Source organism: Salvia splendens, chromosome 19 (assembly GCF_004379255.2).
Source record: "Salvia splendens isolate huo1 chromosome 19, SspV2, whole genome shotgun sequence".
Lineage (NCBI taxonomy): Eukaryota > Viridiplantae > Streptophyta > Magnoliopsida > Lamiales > Lamiaceae > Salvia > Salvia splendens.
The window spans coordinates 12,655,157-12,675,090 of NC_056050.1; the positions used below are offsets into that span (position 1 = coordinate 12,655,157).

Consider the following 19,934-nt stretch of genomic DNA (forward strand, 5'->3'; position numbering starts at 1 on the left):
TTCATGGAACCTTGATTCAGAGCCACCTCTATCATCACCATAGAGCCCAACTATCCCTCGTTGATTGCCCATCCCTCCATGTTGGTTTCCTACCCCAAAACGACCATATCCCCCATTTCCTCCTCCTAACCGCCTATTGGCTCCATTACCTCCCCAAACCGTCCATTCTCCAAGTTGTTAACTCTATCCCGAACATTCCCTCCTTGACATCCCTCATATACCTCCTCTTCAACAAATTCCCCCGGGACCTCATTGGGCATGGCATTGCCCATAGGAGTGGGAGGTCTAGTCCTCCGCTCTTCCTTCAAAGTGTTGAACTCTTCAAATAGAGTTTTTTGGGTGGCAAGTATACGAACTTCAGATTCCTTCGCTTTAGCATCGGATTCCCTCAACCGCGCATCCATTTGGGTCATCACCTCTTGTTTGAATTCCGTCATCATCCGGGTAATCATGCTCACTAGATCCCCTTCGGGTTTGGAACTACTTGAGCCTGCGCCCTTCCCTACCTCCTCCTCGTGGATGTCCCCCATCTTGTTGGATCGAGTAATAGGAGGCATCAATGTTACCTACAAAACACAAAGACAAAGACTAGGGACTAGCCTTAGATATTAGTGAAATAAGAAAGAGAGATTTAAGAAGCTAACTCACCCCAATGTAGTATCCCACCCCCTCCCCCCCAAGTCACTCACCAATGCCACTCGGTAGGTTTAGAATATAGTGGGGCTAGTATCACACACTCTCGATCCAATTCCCACTTGTTAGCGCCCGGACAACTCAATCAAGGTATACACCTCAAGAAAATATAGACACCAAGTAGTAAACACCAACGTAATAATGATTAAGCATATGCAAGAAAGGAAACTAGGCCTAAGGTAAACACACACACCAAAGAAAACAACACATGGGATGAAGTTTTTGTAGAAATTTAGCTGATCTTTATGATTTTTTTTGGTATTGATCCCCACGCCCAATTTGGATGAATTTTGTTGGATAGATTCACAATCAAGTCTGGATCTAGGGAAAAATATTCATATATAGTCAGATCTAATGATTGGATATGATTTGTATGGTTTTTACCAACTATGCCAAAACATGGCAATGATGTTAATCTCCACAGTTAACTAGGCAAACGAAGAGTCGATGAAATTTTGCAGGAAGCTAGGTCACATAACATAGATCATACACACCAAATTTCAGCTTAATCTAATCACATTTGATCAATCCGACCATCCCAACAAAAACAGAGCAAAACAAGGAATAAAAGCAAACTCAAGGAAGCAATAGATCAAACACCTAGTGGGTACTAGGCTCTAGATACCAAATGATGTGGAACCAAGTAATTTAAGATCTATTGCCCAAGAAATTACCCTCTGATGATGTTTGATCTAGATATTTTTGTTAGATTGATTTTCAATTTCCCAATAAAAACAAAGGATAAAAAGAGATCCAACCACAAAAATTGAATCTATGGAAGGACTTGGAAAGAGGTCGAAAACACGAATAGAATGCGGATCAAGTTATATGGAATGATAACCGAACCGATTGGATCAGTTAGCAAATGTCGTTGCCACTTAATCAATGCAATCTAGCTCTCGCCCTTTCCGCCTTGCCAAAGTAATTTATAACTCCCAATTTTGCACAACTTTAACAGTAAAGCGGCGAGTTCGGGGTCGATCCCACAGAGAAGTTGGTGTGTCGAGTGTGTGAGTAGTGAACAGGGGGATTGGCTGCTGCCACGCTTTAACTTGGGAGTTTTTAACTACTGGTTTTAATCTAGACAGAATTAAACTAGCTAGCTTGATCAATGGAAATTTAATTACTGGATCAAGTGAATTGCAGGTAATAACAGAAAAGTAAATGCGCGGATTAAAAGTGAAAATAACTTTGATCAAACTAAAAGCTTTGCAGGTAATAACAGAAAAGTAAATGCGCGGATTAAAAGTGAAAATAACTTTGATCAAACTAAAAGCTGAGTACAACGTGAAATTTAAACTAAGCTAACACTTTAGAATCTAAGAAAGCGGTAAAAACTGAGAAAAATCTCAGCGGGAAACTTAAGATAACACTAACAGAAATGAGTATTCTGCAGCGCTCCCTTTCGGTCGCCCTTTAAACTAAGCTATCTAACTAAGCTAGAGAACTGAACTAAACTAAGCTAGAGAGCTGAACTAAACTAAGCTAGAGAGCTGAACTAAACTAAATAACTAAGCTAAGCTAAACTGGACGGAAAGTAAAGTCTCGGATGCCTTCTTGTGGTGGCACACCCTCTATTTATAAGCTCGATTCGGCCGCTAGCTGGATAACGATCTTGACAGGGAACATTCACTCATTCTAAGAGTGAGCAACTCATTGATTGCTACGTGTTGTTCTTCTAGAATGACGACGCTTTTTGGTAACAGATTTGTGACTCAGCTCCGTCCTTGCGTCTCATATTCCAGCACGTGTCCCCTTCTAGAACGTCGTCATTGATAACAGAATGGTTCGCTATATCCAGCTCATTTCCTCACGTGTTCTTCTTCTAGAAGCCAGTGGTCCCCTCCTAACTGCTTGATCGCCCCCCCTTGATCAACTCCCCCGATTCTTGTCCTTTTTTCGCCTTTTGTACTTGCTTGATCAGTTCGGCATTGCTGCCTTGGTTAAGTGGTATTTCTGCACATTTAACACTTGTTTTGCACGATAAACAGATCAAGTAGCATGTATTTCACCCTTAAACCGATGCATGAAATGAGCCAAAGGTTGAATCCTTGTAGTCTTGATCTTCTCTTGAATCCTTCTTCAAACCCTTGCACTTGATGAACAAAGTAGAACTCTCAAATATTATTCTTTAGAATTATGCAGCAAGAAAGTAGGTCAAATCTGTGCGCCGCGTTTTCCCAGCGGGCCGCTGCACCTTGGCCAGCGGTGGCTGTGTAATGTTCCGTAGCTTCTGTCTCTTGATCAGCGGTCGCTGCACTATGTTTTAGCGGTCACTGGCAATCATCCCGTAGCTATTGGATCTCCTGGAGGGGTCGCTACGCACACCCCAGCGGTCGCTAGGCGTGTTCCTCTCTTTTAGCATTACTTTCCTGAAGTGGACCGCTATATGTTCAACGGTTGTTGGCAGCCAGCAGTCGTTGGCTGCGTTGCAGCGGACCGCTGAGCCTCTTGAAAGCTCCAGATTTCCAACTTTGACTTTTAGCTATCTTTTTGGGGGGCTTTAATTTGCACATTTCTCACAAAACATGTCAAAAAACCAAAAAAAATAAAATATGCAGTTTATGGACATGTAAAGCAACTTTAACACTCAAAACGGACCAAATAATGGTCTTAAAATAGTGCAAAATCCGAGCATATCGGTCATCCCCCAAACTTATTTATAACAAAGTGTAGAATACGTTTGTAGAGTTAGTCGGAACGTGAGTAATTTACAGAAAACAGTAAAGACAACTTGAAATTTCGCGCTAAGATGGACTGGGCAAAACTTCAAAAAAATTCGAAAATGCGGCTGAATTGCGGTGAAAGGCCTGCGGGCCGCTGGGAAGAAACAGAACCGTTCCAGAGAGTTGCCAGCGGTTGCTGGGATTGATCCAGAAGCTGTGAAAATATCAATCAACATAAAAACGAAATAAACACAAAAATGCTGCCAAAACTTAAAGTAAAAATATTCAAACATAAAAAATAAAAATATTCTTCAACAAACAAAGTAAAAATGATACAATGCTCATTTAAAGTCATGAGCTTGACTCTTCAATCTTCATTCTTGAGGAGGAGGGAAACGGGTGCTAAGTTCATCGAAGGCCCCAATCAAATAGGCGATGTCACCACTCATGGTTTGGCGCTCCTCTTGAGCCTCGACAACCATCCTTTGAAGCTCGGTTTTTTTTTGGCGTTGTTGCACATCTTGAAGCCTTTGAGCCTCCCAAAAGTCTTGCTCCGCCGTCCGCTAATCCTCTTGAGCCGTCTAACGTTCAAGGTTGAAGGCATTCTCTTGTTGTTGCTCCACCAACGATTGTCCCAAGTTTAAGACATGTTTTTCATGTAGGAGAACATATCTCCTAAGCGGGAGGGGGTGTTGGCTTGGAATTCTTCATTGGGGTTGAGCCTTCCAAGACGCCGATTTGCCCTATTGCGGTGGGGGTGGCCCTCAACTTCCTCTTCTTCATGCATCCCACCTCCTTGGGCATTGGATTGCTTGTCCCCTTCTTGATAACTGTTAATTGCATCAAAGGTGGGGTCATCCTCAGGGTTGAAGGCGGGTGTGCGCGACAGGATGTTCCTCTTCCTAAACTCCCCTTGAATAGGAGTTGCTTCAATTGCTGATGGTAGGCTTGAGTGTTGAGCTTCCGCATGGATTGATTATCCCACATGTCCACTTTGGTCAAGTATGGAATAGGAACGAGAAAGTGATCCCAGTCCACTTGAATGAAGAAAGCTTGACCACTAGAATCGTTCTTCAAAAGCTCCACCATAAATAACACCTTGTAGGTGATGAACATCTCTCCCATGTCGGCGGCAAAGTCCATGGTCGGGATTCCCACATGCTCGGCAATTGCCGTGATCAATCCTCCACAACAAATCGTGCTCTCACCCTTCTTGGAGATGCGGTCGACGTAGGTGGTGAACAAAACTCAAAAGTTGATCACTCTCTTTGTGAGTAGGCACCACATGACATCAAGCTCGGTTTGTGACACCCCGCCACCATAAACTCTAGCAAACATTAACTGTGTCATGGCTCGGTAGAGGTATCGAAGGACGGGGTTGCGGATGGATGGCGACTTGGCATAGCCCGACTCAAACACCTCTCCATCAATAGTGAATCCATCCAAATATCGGAGTAGTCATAATGCACTTCTTCACCGGGAGTAGGGTTGAAGCATTGGAACACTTCACACAACTCATCCATAGAGAATGAATGGTTACTATTGCCGAGACGGAACTCGATTCTCTCGGGAATGCGAGAGCGACGGTCGCAGTGTACCTTCAGTGTGCTAAGAAACTCGATGGTGAGTCTCCTATAGGAGGGCCATCCCCCTTGAAACATGTGGACAAGGTCATTCCTGTCCCAACGTTGCATAATGCCTAAAAATCCTCCAAAATACCCAATGTAGTCAAGGGCAACTCATGTGGGTCTTAGATGGCACCGTGTCTCAAGCCGAGACTCTCTTCCATATCACCCTGTGGTCATCAGTGACGAGGGTAACTCCATAACTCTTCGCACTCTCTGGATTTCCTCTTGTTGTCATATTCCTACAAGAAAAAAATATTTTCTTAAAAGAGAGCATGAAATATAAAACAAACAAGAGTCCCCCCAAACTTATATCCAACCATGTATATCAATGGAGTAATGACGAAATACAAGTTTGCATCAATCAACATCCTAAATTGTAGCATATATACATGTAAACCAAATTTAACAAATTAGGACAACCAAAGTCCATCCCCCATCATATATTTATCCCCCATGCAGAGACATATCAAAATATTCAACACAAATGAACAATCTCTAAAACTACTAAAGTATCACAACTCATAGAAATAATAATAGCATCACAATGCTATGAACATGATTGAGACAATAAACAACAAAGAACAAAAGGGGAAAACACCATCAAGAATCATACTACTGTTCACCGACTTCAAAATATACAAGATTTAACCATGAAAAACACATAAAATCATCGTCAAACTCATCCCTCATACTAAAACATGCTTTTCATCCGAACAATCCAACAATAAAGAGTAAGTTCCATGAAAGAAATTAAACAATAGCTCATAAATTTAAATGGAGAACATACCTTGCGTTGGAGAAAATAGAACAAAGAAAGCTTGAAATAATGATGAGAATTGAGGAATGAGAGTGTGGGTGTCACGACCGCCCTTTAGGGTTAATAAATACGGGCGATCGTGATTAAAAGAACTTAATAAACAGACGAAGGAAACTAGGGTTTCAATAAAGAGTTTGACCAATAATTAATATTTAATAAAAAGGGGCCAAGAGTTTGACATTATCCAAATAATTAGGTTCAAAGTTAAAAGATAGATGAGAAAAAAAACAATGTCTCAGCGGAAGCGTTCAAGAGAAAGAGTGACGTCATGTGTGGAGACACAACGACACTCGTAGTTCACAACTAACCAAACCGTGCTTCAATTTTAAATTGCTCAACACCACCAATTGCTCGTCGCCGCTCAACATGCACATAGGGAAAACACATGCAGTGCTGAGTACTTAATATACTCAGTGGGCTTATGCCGAAAACATTTGATGAAAGTTATGTCATCCATACCATAGTGAACTCGAGTTTTACATTTAGAAAAGAAATCTCATCGAGTATCACAAAACAATTTCATAGACTGGCCAGTCAAAACAATCTCCCCACTTTCTCAACAATCATTCAATCACATCCTCTTTCCATAGTGCGACAAAAGTGTGGCCACACTATTCGCCCACGAGACCGGCCGACTAACAAGGACGGCTCACGATCCCACCTGTGTACACTAGCCTGATAGGGTTTGCGGCCCTACTCAGACCCGAATTCGTTTATCATAGCCCTATAGCCTAATGGAGCGAACTCACAAACTAGGCATCAGGCAACAATCTCAACATAGCCCTATAGCCTAATGGAGCGAACTCGCAAACTAGGCATCAGGCAACAATCTCAACATCAAAACAAACATGGCATGACATAACAATTTAAACCACCCTTATTCCACCATAATATACTTTTGAAAGCGTAAAAGAGTTTAGTAAAAGAAAGCCCACCTCGACTGCTTAATTCTCAAGTACTTTCTTCTCCTTAGTATCACGATTCACTTGCGATGATTCACCTTTAACATTTAGATAGTACATAAATCAACACACTTTTCAAATAAATAGATAAAAAACGCATGCCTCCTAACTAAAGTTATTTATCTCTCGTTTTTCAATTATTCGGTGGCCGCTTGCGCCCATAATTCCTCCGTTGGCTCCTCGTATTTTTCACCACGATGTCAAATAAATTCCCAAAATTTATTCAAGCGCATAACTGAATCATCGCAACTATTTCCCTATTGTTAAGAAAATTATATATTCCGGACTTGGGATAAATTATTCATACTTCAAAAATTATTCCGGAATTTAATTAAATATTCGTCATGATTAATTATCGGCCAAAACTTACCTATTTCCCCACCTTATATCTCCAATTTAAAATTTTAAAGCCCAAACAATTAAATGGAGCCCATACTTTAATAATTCAACCAATGTCAGTTAATGAAACCCAAGTCCATTCAAACATCTCCTTTACACCTCACACTCCTCTCTCCCCATCTCTCTAATTCTCTCTATCTCGACAAAATTGGAGCAATTCTCAATCCGTCATCGATTCGTCCTCGTCGTCCAGCCACCGCCGCCACGGTGCGGTCGACGCAGTCGCCGGGTCAGGCTTCGCCCACCTCCTTTGCACGACGTCGCTGCTGCCGTCGGAGTGGAGAAATTCTGCCGCCGACCCACCGGAAACAGCTGCTGCTGGCCGCGTCCACACCGTCGCTCAGCGCCACTGATTTCTGCTGCCGTCGCTGAATCTCGGATTCTCCGCAACGATGAAGCCTTCGTCCGACTCGTCGTCGATCTCCAGCGGCAGCACGCACGTCGGCGAGAACGGATCGTCTCTGCGCTCCGCCGCGTTCACTTTCCTCACGAAGCTGCTATGCCGCTGTCACACCCGCAGGTCCGCCTTCACCGTCAGACGATCCAGCCGGGCCGCCACTTCTGCTGACACCGAGCGTACAGATCTCTCTCTCTATCCACATTCAAATCCTTGGTCTCTCTCTTTATTGTATTTTCCAACATTTGCTACTGACTTTGATCTAAATTCTAACAATATTAACTCACTAAATTATTGACTACGCGTAATTGCATGCTGGCGGTATTTTTCATTTTAATCTGCATCAATTGTGTTTTCTTACAAATTTTGTTTCGTTTCAGTTTTCAATTCGCAGCAAGGGGGTTTCAATTTGTGATGTCCGATTGGTTTTGATTGTTGATTGAGTTATGTGTGGAAGCAGAATGCAAAAATTCTCGTTTTAAAATTGGGTAGGAAGAATACCTTGAACAGATTCCGAAAGAACAACCGGCAGCTCCCTCTCTCGAATTTGGTTCTCGATTTCTGCCGGAAGAAGATTTAATGAGTTGGTTTGAATCATGAAAAATAAAGGGAACTCCATTAGAATTACCTTGAATTGAAGTTGAGAAGAATGAGTTTGTGTTTTTCTTGCTGCAGAGACCGATCAGAAGAAAGAAACTGATGTGAAGAGTTAATATAGATGGAGGGTGGTTAAAAATATGGGAGAGATTTAGGGGTGGGTGAGGGAAGAAACGGTTTCCATCGTGGATTGAGGGGAAATTTCGAATTCTTCTTTTTTGAATTAAATTGAATTTATTTGGTATTTATTTGCAGATCACGGAGGAGGAAAATCTCATCACGGAGGAGGAATATCTCTGCAGAATCTTTATTTAATATTTGAATTAATATGGATTGATGACCAAATCGACATGGAGTATATTTAATTGGATTAATTTAATTCATAGTCCATTGTATTTTATTTTAAATTGTGCAGTCCACAATTTATTTATCACGGACTGAATTTTTTATATTATTTATTCAATTTCTTCGATCTAGCTCACGAATTGAGTCCAATATATATATTCCTCACGGAAATGAATTATTTTAATCCGCGTATTAATATATTTCTCAATTTCTAGTCCAACTACAAATTCCACTCAACAATTAATTCACGGACCCTTGCAATATTAATTGCATTAAATGCAAGTATTTTAGGGTTCACAAATTAGGTTTGGAAAAACGGGGCGTTACATCCTTCCAACCTTAACAGAAATTTCCTCCCGAAATTTGTTACCCTCAAGTAAAGAGTTATGGGTACAATTCCACCATCTTGTCCTCATTCTCCCACGTGGGTTCTTCATGCCCACGATTTTCCCATAGTACTTTCACACAAGCTACAGTTTTATTTCTCACATTCTGGATCTTTCGGTCCAAAATAGATTGAGGTCTATCCTTGTAGCTCAAGTTTGGATTCAACGCGACTTCTTCGAAACGGATCACATGCTCCGGGTCGAACACGTATTTTTGTAACTGCGACACATGAAAAATGTTGTGCACATTAATGAGTTTTGGTGGTAGCGCCAGTCGATATGCAACGTGGCCCACTCCTTCACGAATTTCGTAAGGCCCAATAAATCGAGACTTCAATTTGCCCTTGACGCCGAATCGTGTCTTGACAGGGATACCTTCAGGAAAACTTTATCGCCAGCTTGAAATTGTAAGTCGGTTAGTCGGACATCCGCGTATGATTTCGGTCTGTCTTGAGCTTATTCTATCCTTTCACGAATTTGCCAGACGACTCCCACCATTTCTTCGACTGCGTCGGGTCCAAGTATTCTTCTCTCGCCAACTTCATCCCAGTAGAGCGGAGATCTACATTTTCTTCCGTATAATGCCTCATACGACGCCATGTTTATCATTGCTAGGAAACTATTGTTGTAGGCGAACTGACCAGTGGTAGTGCTGCCTCCCAACTTCCTTCTCGGTCGAGTACCATGGCTCTCAACATATCCTCGAGAGTTTGGATCGTTCTTTCGGACTGTCCGTCGGTTTGCGGGTAAAATGTTGTGCTGAAGTTCAATTTGGTTCCAAGCTCTTTCCGTAGACTTATCCAAAATCTTGAGGTGAATTTTGGGTCACGGTCGGACGTGATAGTCACTGGGACTCCATGCAATCGAACTATCTCCCTTATGTAAATTTGAGCTAGTTTGTTGGACCCATAGCTTATAAGAATCGGTATGAAGTGCGCACTCTTGGTAAGTCGATCTATAATTACCCAAATAGTGGTGTTCCCTCTCAGAGTCCTCTGCAATCCCTTCACGAAATCCATGGCGATGTGCTCCCATTTCCACTCAGGATTCTCTAGCGATTGTAGCTTTCCATACGGTCGTTGAGGTAGAGTCTTCACATGCTGGCAGACTAAACATCTCTCAACGAATGACGCTATGTCCTTCTTCATACCATTCCACCAAAAGGACTTCTTCAGATCTTCATACATTTTCGTACTTCCTGGGTGGGTGGTGTAAAGAGTCTCATGCGCTTCACTCATAACCTCGTTTTTGAGCTCCTCATTATCCAGCAAGCATAGTCTTCCTTCGAAAGTAAGGGCATTGTCATCTTCTTCGCTAAAATTCCCAGATTCACCGGTTCGCACTTATACACAAATTTCCTCCAATTTCGCATCCATCCGTTGTGCTTCGATGATTCTCAACCTTAGATCGGGTTCAACAGTTAAAGTGGTGATGTGCTTCCACTGTTTCAGGTGCCCTCACCACTTCCAAACGCATCCTGCTGAACTCGCGAATCAGGCTTTCTTCTTTGGTGAGAAAAGTAGCCAGTTGGGAATGGTCCTTTCGACTCAAAGCATCTGCCACTACATTTGCTTTTCCGGGGTGGCAGTTGATGCCATAATCGTAGTCTTTCACCAACTCGAGCCATCTTCGTTGCCGCAGGTTCAAATCTTTCTGCTCAAAGAAATACTTCAGACTTTTGTGGTCCGTAAAGATCTCGCATCGAACTCCGTAGAGGTAATGTCTCCAAATCTTTAAGGCGTGTACTACCGCTGCTAACTTCAAGTCGTGGGTTGGATAGTTCAACTCTTGTGGCCTCAATTGTCGTGATGCATAAGCAATCACTTTGTTGTTCTGCATCAACACACATCCAAGTCCCACCTTCGAAGCGTCTGTGTATACCACGTAGTTCACTCCAGGTTCTGGCACAGCTAGAATCGGTGAACTAGTTAGCTTTTCCTTCAACAGTTGGAAACTTGCCTCACACTCTGAGGTCCAATTGACTTTTACTCCCTTCTTGAGTTGTTGGGTCATGGGTCTAGCTATCTTGGAGAATCACTCTATAAACCTTCGGTAGTATCCTGCCAAAGCTAGGAAACTCCGAATCTCGTTTGGTGTTGAAGGTGCTTTCCATTGTTGTACCGCCTTAACCTTGGCGGGATCCACTCGAATTCCTTCTGCCGACACAATGTGACCAAGGAAGTTCACTTCCTTAAACCAAAACTCACACTTGCTGAATTTGGCATATAGTTTCTCACTCCTCAACGGCTCCAAAGTGATTCGCAGGTGTTCCTCGTGTTCCTTCTCATCCTTCGAGTAGACGAGTACATCATCTAGGAAGACCAAAACCAATCTATCCAAATATGGATGAAATACTCGATTCATCAAATCCGTGAATACTGCAGGTGCATTCGTCAATCCAAACGGCATTACCACAAACTCATAGTGACCATATCTTGCGTGAAAAGCAGTCTTCGGTATGTCTTCTCTTCGGACTCTCAATTGATGGTATCCAGACCTTAAGTCCATCTTTTAGAACACACCGGCTCCTCGAAGTTGATCGAATAGGTCATCTATCCTCGGCAGTGGATATTTGTTCTTGAGAGTCATCTTGTTCAACTCTCTATAATTGATACACATTCTCAGCGTTCCGTCATTCTTCTTCAAAAATAGTATTGGTGCACCCCAACGTGGCACACTGAATTTGATGAAACCCAGGTTTTACAGTTCTTGCAGTTGCATCTTGAGTTCTTCCAACTCCTTAGTCATCATTTTGTATGTTGTCGTAGATATTTAGGGTTGATCATGGCTCCAAGTCAATTGTAAACTACGACTGTCTATTTTTCAGGAAAGGTAATCCAACATGACTTTTCTTAACGATCCTAATCTCATGTCTATAATAAAGGCAACTTATTTCGCCATTTTCATTTTCGGTCTACTTCATCAGGATGTGAACATATCACTGAAAACTTCTTCCAACATTCCCTCCATTTTCTTCCAATGCGAAAATTCTTATAATAATGTTCATAATTCTCTACTTTGGTTGAGGAGGTGGTGGGGATGCCACGCGTTCTTTCTTTCGATTCCTTTCATGCTCGACATATCTTGACTCAAACGTTTCCCTCTTTGTTGATGGTGTCACCTTGTTAACATACTCTTATTTTCTCGGCAATTGTCGTATTGTAGCAGTGATCTTTAAATACTCCTTTCCTCGTTGCTCACTTAGTTTTATTCATTATCCTCGTATTGATCGATCAACTATTTTCACCTAGATCTCTACACCGTATAAGGCGATCAGGCCCATGTGCGTAAAATTTTCTTAACATTTTTTTTTCAATCTCGATATATATGTACATAACAAGACATTCAATTTCTAGTTCGTCACAAGCGGTTCATAAATGAGAAATATTCCTCGTCTCGTTCTATTGGTCATGTCTACACTTCTGGTTGGTATATCATCTCAGTGGGTGTCGGTCTATAAAACTTATTTCTCATATGTATCTTAAAAGATCAAGCTTTTGCCTTTCCCAACAATGTTGCATCAAGAACTCCGAATATGTATCAAGAACTCAAAATTTAGTCAAACAGTCTTAACTTGGATATGGACTTATTTCAAATTATAACAACACTGCTAAAACGTCTTTAAATTGGAAGAGTTTAGAAATCACTCAAGGAAATAAGAATTACAATTTCAGCTCTTTTGCTTTGAATCTCCACACTAACTCGCAACAATTGGTTTGGATTATCCCAACAAAGCTTGAAAGAACATAAGGTAGGTCATGAAAATAGGATGAGATTGAAATAGATCTCAATTCCTGTGGTAGGCTACCAAAAAGATAATTTAGTTGTCCGATCAATTTTGAAAGGTCCATACATCAATGGATAATGTCCCAAACATGTCATGGCCAGAAATGATCAGTTGCATGAAGATTTAGAAATGTAGGCATTTTCCACGAAGCAACACTAATCATGGTTCAACGAAGATCAAAATATGGAATAATGATATCACATCAATGGATTCACAGGTTTGCAACCAACGTGAAGTGAACTTTTTAGGAAAATCAACTAGATCGAACACGTTAAGGAAAAAGAGAACACGATTGCCTTAACTTGGTGTTGCAGAAAGAAAAATCATTGAGCATGAAACAATATATTTAGTGAAACTGAGCTAAAAAGAATTTCACTTCTGCAAGAAAGAACTTGCCGCATGGATAGTTACAAAATAAAAAGGTGTACAAAAGTTCCAAGAAGAATATTCCACCCTTTGAAGATACATATATGGGAGATGTGATCATACTGAAGGTCCTAACTGCAAACAACTTTAGGAATGAAGTTCAATGACAGAAGCTCATAAGGTCCTTACGAAAGATGAATCAAAGAAGACTACTAATCAAGATGTCCAAAGTTACAAAGGCAAGCACTAATTTTCAAGAACTGAAAGTGAGTCAAGACTCAATATAGGGCAAAAAAATATAATGGGCGTTACTTGCAAAGCATGAGTCAACCAAGGCGTTTAAATGGACAAGGGCTCAGGTTATTCAATATATATCGAAAAGAATTTAGAATCCAAGTAAGTACTGTTTATTTAAAATCATTCATTCTAGCTACGAGGGACACACTCCCTAGTCCATTTTTCGCGAGCCTGAACATGGTAATATCATTCTAAGAAACCTTGGACTCCAAGTTGAGATTCATCGTGTCATTACAACTAATAACAGTAGTTGAAAGTCATATCTTCATAATATTCTTTGCACGTAATAACAGTCATTCTCTTGAAACGTTGTAGTTATACTTGCGCTCCTCAACCTGCTATAACGATCGTTTCGTCGCATCGCCACTTTTGACATAAGATTGGATTTATCTTATTAGATCGCAGGTATGATCTCTACCTCCATTGTAGGATTACATCATTTCGCATCTCTTCTTGCCTCGAACGTTTTCTCATTTGGAACATCTCTTCAATTTGCACTTCTTCTTTTCTCAAACTCTTTATCATATACTACGTCTTTTCATATTCTCCTTGTTCTTGTCATTCAGGGAAAAACAATACTGAATTTGTAATCATTCAATAAAGTTTGAGTTCACACCACATATTTCCATTTGTCCTATCACTCGGAAAAATGATATTGCAGTTGTCAACAACTAAATTCGATATCTTTCAATCTAACATACTTCTTAGGCACTCTATGTTCGCATACAAAGTTCATATCGTCATATTTCACTCTCTCCAACAATTTCATAATATACTTCATACTTCAACTTCAATAGACCATCAATTAATACGTGTTTCACACATTAAGCTTGCTCCAACAGTTCGCATCATTCCAAGAAATAGAAATAGAAAAAAAAATTCCATGGTCCACCGACCTCCATCCCCACTCTTGATCTACTTGCCTCGTATCTTGACAAAATAGGGGTTTGCCCCATCTTTCAGATTCTCGTTCCTTTTCATTGCTCTGAAAAACAATAGGTAAGTTTTCAACTTAGAAATACAGTTCGCACAGTCAACTAGGCCTACATCTTAGGCACTCTAAGTTCACAACACATTTATCATTTCGTAGATAAAACTATCACATTAAAAGTCATGCATACTCCAGATATACAAATATTATAACACACAACAATTTCACATCTCAAAGCAAAACACTTTCACACTTTACGTTAACAATCAAAATTTTTGAAATAAAATTTTCTTCAAAGTCTCACACTTTCCTCAAACTTTCGCGTCTCACTTTCAACTTTAGAGTAAAACTTTTGACTCAAAACTCAAAACATACTTGAACATCCACTTTCATCTTTCATGTAAAACAAACAATCCATCGTTCCTCTTCACAACTTGCTCTTTTTTCAAACATCAGCAAATACTCTTCTCAACTTGAAATTGATCACTCATGGAAAGATTCTACTTCCTCGTTCTTATTAAAATTTTCTCATCTCTTTCTCAAAATTTTTCTCATCTTCCTTTCTCCAAAGCTTTCTCATAAAAGTTTTTCTCACAAAAATATACTACCTCTTTCATCGCGGTTGGGCGTGACGAGTTGTGGTGTTGAGCCGTCGATGTTTATACCTTAGTCAATTAATACAATAATAGATTTTGACTCAAAAGACTCTTGGGTCCAGAGCGGAAAGAAACTGAGGCTCTGATACCAAACTGTCACGACCGCCCTTTAGGGTTAATAAATACGGGCGATCGTGATTAAAAGAACTTAATAAACAGACGAAGGAAACTAGGGTTTCAATAAAGAGTTTGACCAATAATTAATATTTAATTAAAAGGGGCCAAGAGTTTGACATTATCCAAATAATTAGGTTCAAAGTTGCACATCGCCGCTCAACACCACTAATTGCTCGTCGCCGCTCAACCTGCACATAAGGAAAACACATGCAGGGCTGAGTACTTAATATACTCAGTGGGCTTATGCCGAAAATATTTGATGAAAGTTATGTCATCCATACCATAGTGAACTCGAGTTTTACATTTAGAAAAGAAATCTCATCGAGTATCACAAAACAATTTCATAGACTGGCCAGTCAAAACAATCTCCCCACTTTCTCAACAATCATTCAATCACATCCTCTTTCCATAGTGCGACGAAAGTGTGGCCACACTATTCGCCCACGAGACCGGATGACTAGCAAGGACGGCTCACGATCCCACCTGTGTACACTAGCCTGATAGGGTTTGCGGCCCTACTCAGACCCGAATTCGTTTATCATAGCCCTATAGCCTAATGGAGCGAACTCACAAACTTGGCATCAGGCAACAATCTCAACATAGCCCTATAGCCTAATGGAGCGAACTCACAAACTAGGCATCAGACAACAATCTCAACATCAAAACAAACATGACATGACATAACAATTTAAACCACCCTTATTCCACCATAATATACTTTTGAAAGCGTAAAAGAGTTTAGTAAAAGAAAGCCCACCTCGACTGCTTAATTCTCAAGTACTTTCTTCTCCTTAGTATCACGATTCACTTGCGATGATTCACCTTTAACATTTAGATAGTACATAAATCAACACACTTTTCAAATAAATAGATAAAAAATGCATGCCTCCTAACTAAAGTTATTTATCTCTCGTTTTTCAATTATTCGGCGGCCGCTTGCTCCCATAATTCCTCCGTTGGGTCCTCGTATTTTCCACCACGATGTCAAATAAATTCCCAAAATTTATTCAAGCGCATAACTGAATCATCGCAACTATTTCCCTATTGTTAAGAAAAATATATATTCCGGACTTGGGATAAATTATTCATACTTCAAAAATTATTCCGGAATTTAATTAAATATTCGTCATGATTAATTATCGGCCCAAAACTTCCCTATTTCCCCACCTTATATCTCCAATTTAAAATTTTAAAGCCCAAACAATTAAATGGAGCCCATACTTTAATAATTCAACCAATGTCAGTTAATGAAACCCAAGTCCATTCAAACATCTCCTTTACACCTCACACTCCTCTCTCCCCATCTCTCTAATTCTCTCTATCTCGACAAAATTGGAGCAATTCTCAATCCGTCATCGATTCGTCCTCGTCGTCCAGCCACCGCCGCCACGGTGCGGTCGACGCAGTCGCCGGGTCAGGCTTCGCCCACCTCCTTTGCACGACGTCGCTGCTGCCGTCGGAGTGGAGAAATTCTGCCGCCGACCCACCGGAAACAGCTGCTGCTGGCCGCGTCCACACCGTCGCTCAGCGCCACTGATTTCTGCTGCCGTCGCTGAATCTCGGATTCTCCGCAACGATGAAGCCTTCGTCCGACTCGTCGTCGATCTCCAGCGGCAGCACGCACGTCGGCGAGAACGGATCGTCTCTGCGCTCCGCCGCGTTCACTTTCCTCACGAAGCTGCTATGCCGCTGTCACACCCGCAGGTCCGCCTTCACCGTCAGACGATCCAGCCGGGCCGCCACTTCTGCTGACACCGAGCGTACTGATCTCTCTCTCTATCCACATTCAAATCCTTGGTCTCTCTCTTTATTGTATTTTCCAACATTTGCTACTGACTTTGATCTAAATTCTAACAATATTAACTCACTAAATTATTGACTACGCGTAATTGCATGCTGGCGGTATTTTTCATTTTAATCTGCATCAATTGTGTTTTCTTACAAATTTTGTTTCGTTTCAGTTTTCAATTCGCAGCAAGGGGGTTTCAATTTGTGATGTCCGATTGGTTTTGATTGTTGATTGAGTTATGTGTGGAAGCAGAATGCAAAAATTCTCGTTTTAAAATTGGGTAGGAAGAATACCTTGAACAGATTCCGAAAGAACAACCGGCAGCTCCCTCTCTCGAATTTGGTTCTCGATTTCTGCCGGAAGAAGATTTAATGAGTTGGTTTGAATCATGAAAAATAAAGGGAACTCCATTAGAATTACCTTGAATTGAAGTTGAGAAGAATGAGTTTGTGTTTTTCTTGCTGCAGAGACCGATCAGAAGAAAGAAACTGATGTGAAGAGTTAATATAGATGGAGGGTGGTTAAAAATATGGGAGATATTTAGGGGTGAGGGAAGAAACGGTTTCCATCGTGGATTGAGGGGAAATTTCGAATTCTTCTTTTTTGAATTAAATTGAATTTATTTGGTATTTATTTGCAGATCACGGAGGAGGAATATATCTGCAGACTCTTTATTTAATATTTGAATTAATATGGATTGATGACCAAATCGACATGGAGTATATTTAATTAGATTAATTTAATTCATAGTCCATTGTATTTTATTTTAAATTGAGCAGTCCACAATTTATTTATCACGGACTGAATTTTTTATATTATTTATTCAATTTCTTCAATCTAGCTCACGAATTGAGTCCAATATATATATTCCTCACGGAAATGAATTATTTTAATCCGCATATTAATATATTTCTCAATTTCTAGTCCAGCGACAAATTCCACTCAACAATTAATTCACGGACCCTTGCAATATTAATTGCATTAAATGCAAGTATTTTAGGGTTCACAAATTAGGTTTGGAAAAACGGGGCGTTACAGTGGGTGTGTGAATTTGTAAGAGAATTGGTGAGTTTAAAGAGTAAGGGTCATGTGCAAGGAAGAATTTGTGAATGTGGTGGAGAAAAGGGTGAGAAAACTCACCTTTTATAAACTGATTCGCGTCACTGCATCTTCGCCAGCGACCGCTGGGAGGTCTGTGTAAAACGACGCATCTCCACTGGGCTGCTGCATCTTCCCTAGGCTCGCCTTAGGCCCAAACCTGTTCCTGCACACATAAAAAGTCAGCGACCGCTAAGGATTTTATTTTTTATTTTATTAATTGTTTTTTGTGTGTGCATAGTGCACGAAAATTATGGAAAAAGGAAAAACCAAGAAAACGAAAATAAATAAAAAAAATATTGGGTTGCCTCCCAACAAGCGCTTTTGTTTTAAGTCGTTAGCTCGACAAGAAGTGACCTGTCTAAGTGGATGGACTAACGACCCTTGTCTTGCACAACGCAAATGGAACTAGCTTGTTGTATATTTTCTTCCACCACTTGTTTTTTCCATTCGCGGTTTTGATGACATAGACCTCGGAGTCTATGAGATGCAAGGGCTTCTTCTTCCTCGTGATCTTTTCCTTCAAGGGAGTATGTAAGAGTTTAGGCTTTTTCTTGTTATTGTCCTTAATTTGAGGAGTAACAATGAAATAGAAGGTTTAGTAATATCTTCCCCTTCTAGTGGTTTGAAAGGCTTTGCTTCTTTATCACTACCTCTCTTAATAGCTTAGCGTACTGATCGGCCATATTTGTTGCAGTTTGCTTTGGATCATTTTGAGCTTAAATTGGATTTAATATACACTTTTTGTATGTTTTGGTGTAGAAAATGAAAGGAATAGAAGTAGAGTGCAGATGGAGCAAATGGGGTGAAAAAGCATGAAAAAGACAAATTTAGAGATAAAGTGCAATTTACTAAAAGATGGAGGGTCAGAAGAGTAAATTCGAGAAAAATATTTTGCCGTAGCTACGGAATCAGCCGCCACATATAAGAAGAGAGAAGAGGGCAGATTCAGGGGGACATTCACTCAGAATTCACGTCTTACACCACATGGAGAGAATTTTCGTAGACAATTGTTGAAGATTCATTTCACCCGGCTACTGTTTGCAAACGATTTTGCTGCAGTTCAGAAACTATGGGACATAAGACACTTATTTTATTGCTTTATTTTACTTCCTTGTTCGACTACTGCTATCTGTTATTTCTTGGAATTTCAGCTCTCATTTTAGTTTAGTACTGATTTAGTTTTCCATTTAGCTTTGTTTCCTGCAACTTTGAAACTCTTCTTCCAGATTGCATAACAGTGTTTAGATTATTCATAGCTACTGTTCCATTAGTTCTCTTGTTTATGAAGTTTAATTAGTTTAGGTTCTTTTTGAATTTGAGTAGTTCCGTTTGATTTCCATTTTTTTCCCAATCAATGAATTTTGTTTGAGTTCTTGCTGTCATATGGCTATTTCCTTTTCTCATTCCAATTGCAAGATGATTAATAGCATTTCTTTCATTTAATTTCATGAAGGAGTTAGTTTGTTTTAAAACTCAAGTCTAGTGATTCTAGACTTGGGTAATCGAGATTCTGTTCCACATGTTATGATGGAGTTTACTTTAGTTTAGTGTTTATTTAATTTCTAGTTAAAGTGTTCTTTAGAAGGGGATGTAGCTATTTAATCTTCTCTAGTCCAGTAGATTAAAATGCAATTTTCTTAATCTTGTTTGAGGCCTTAGTTTGCGTACGAATTGTTGGTCCAATTTAGTAGTAGTCTCTCTCTTCGTAGGTTAAGCCTATTAGTTAGTGCAACAAATCTCATTTCATTCCCTTTCTTAGTGCTCAAAACAATCTCAGCAAACTTCAAACTCAATCTTTCAAAATGATTTCAGGCAAATGTTTGTTTCAAGTTGCCATTAGTTTAGGAATTTCCATCCAAGTCTATGTCTCTAGCTCATTATGTTCTCTTGAAGCTTTCAAAGCTCTCTTCCATTAGATTAGCTTAAGCTCTCAAGCTCAGTTTCCATGCTTTTAAAGTTTCCCACTTTAGTATTTAGATCCATGATCAAAACTCTAAGGC

The 19,934-nt window shown here is 40.2% G+C and overlaps 2 long non-coding RNA genes across 2 annotated transcripts; both read left to right on the top strand.

Moving 5' to 3' along the window:
- Positions 1-7,190: 7,190 nt before the first annotated feature.
- On the top strand, positions 7,191-8,566 carry LOC121779395. Its single transcript, XR_006045802.1, has 2 exons — positions 7,191-8,316; positions 8,415-8,566. It is a non-coding gene; the product is annotated as an uncharacterized LOC121779395 (long non-coding RNA).
- Positions 8,567-15,825: 7,259 nt separating this feature from the next.
- On the top strand, positions 15,826-17,462 carry LOC121779396. Its single transcript, XR_006045803.1, has 2 exons — positions 15,826-16,804; positions 17,006-17,462. It is a non-coding gene; the product is annotated as an uncharacterized LOC121779396 (long non-coding RNA).
- The last annotated feature ends 2,472 nt before the right edge of the window (positions 17,463-19,934 follow it).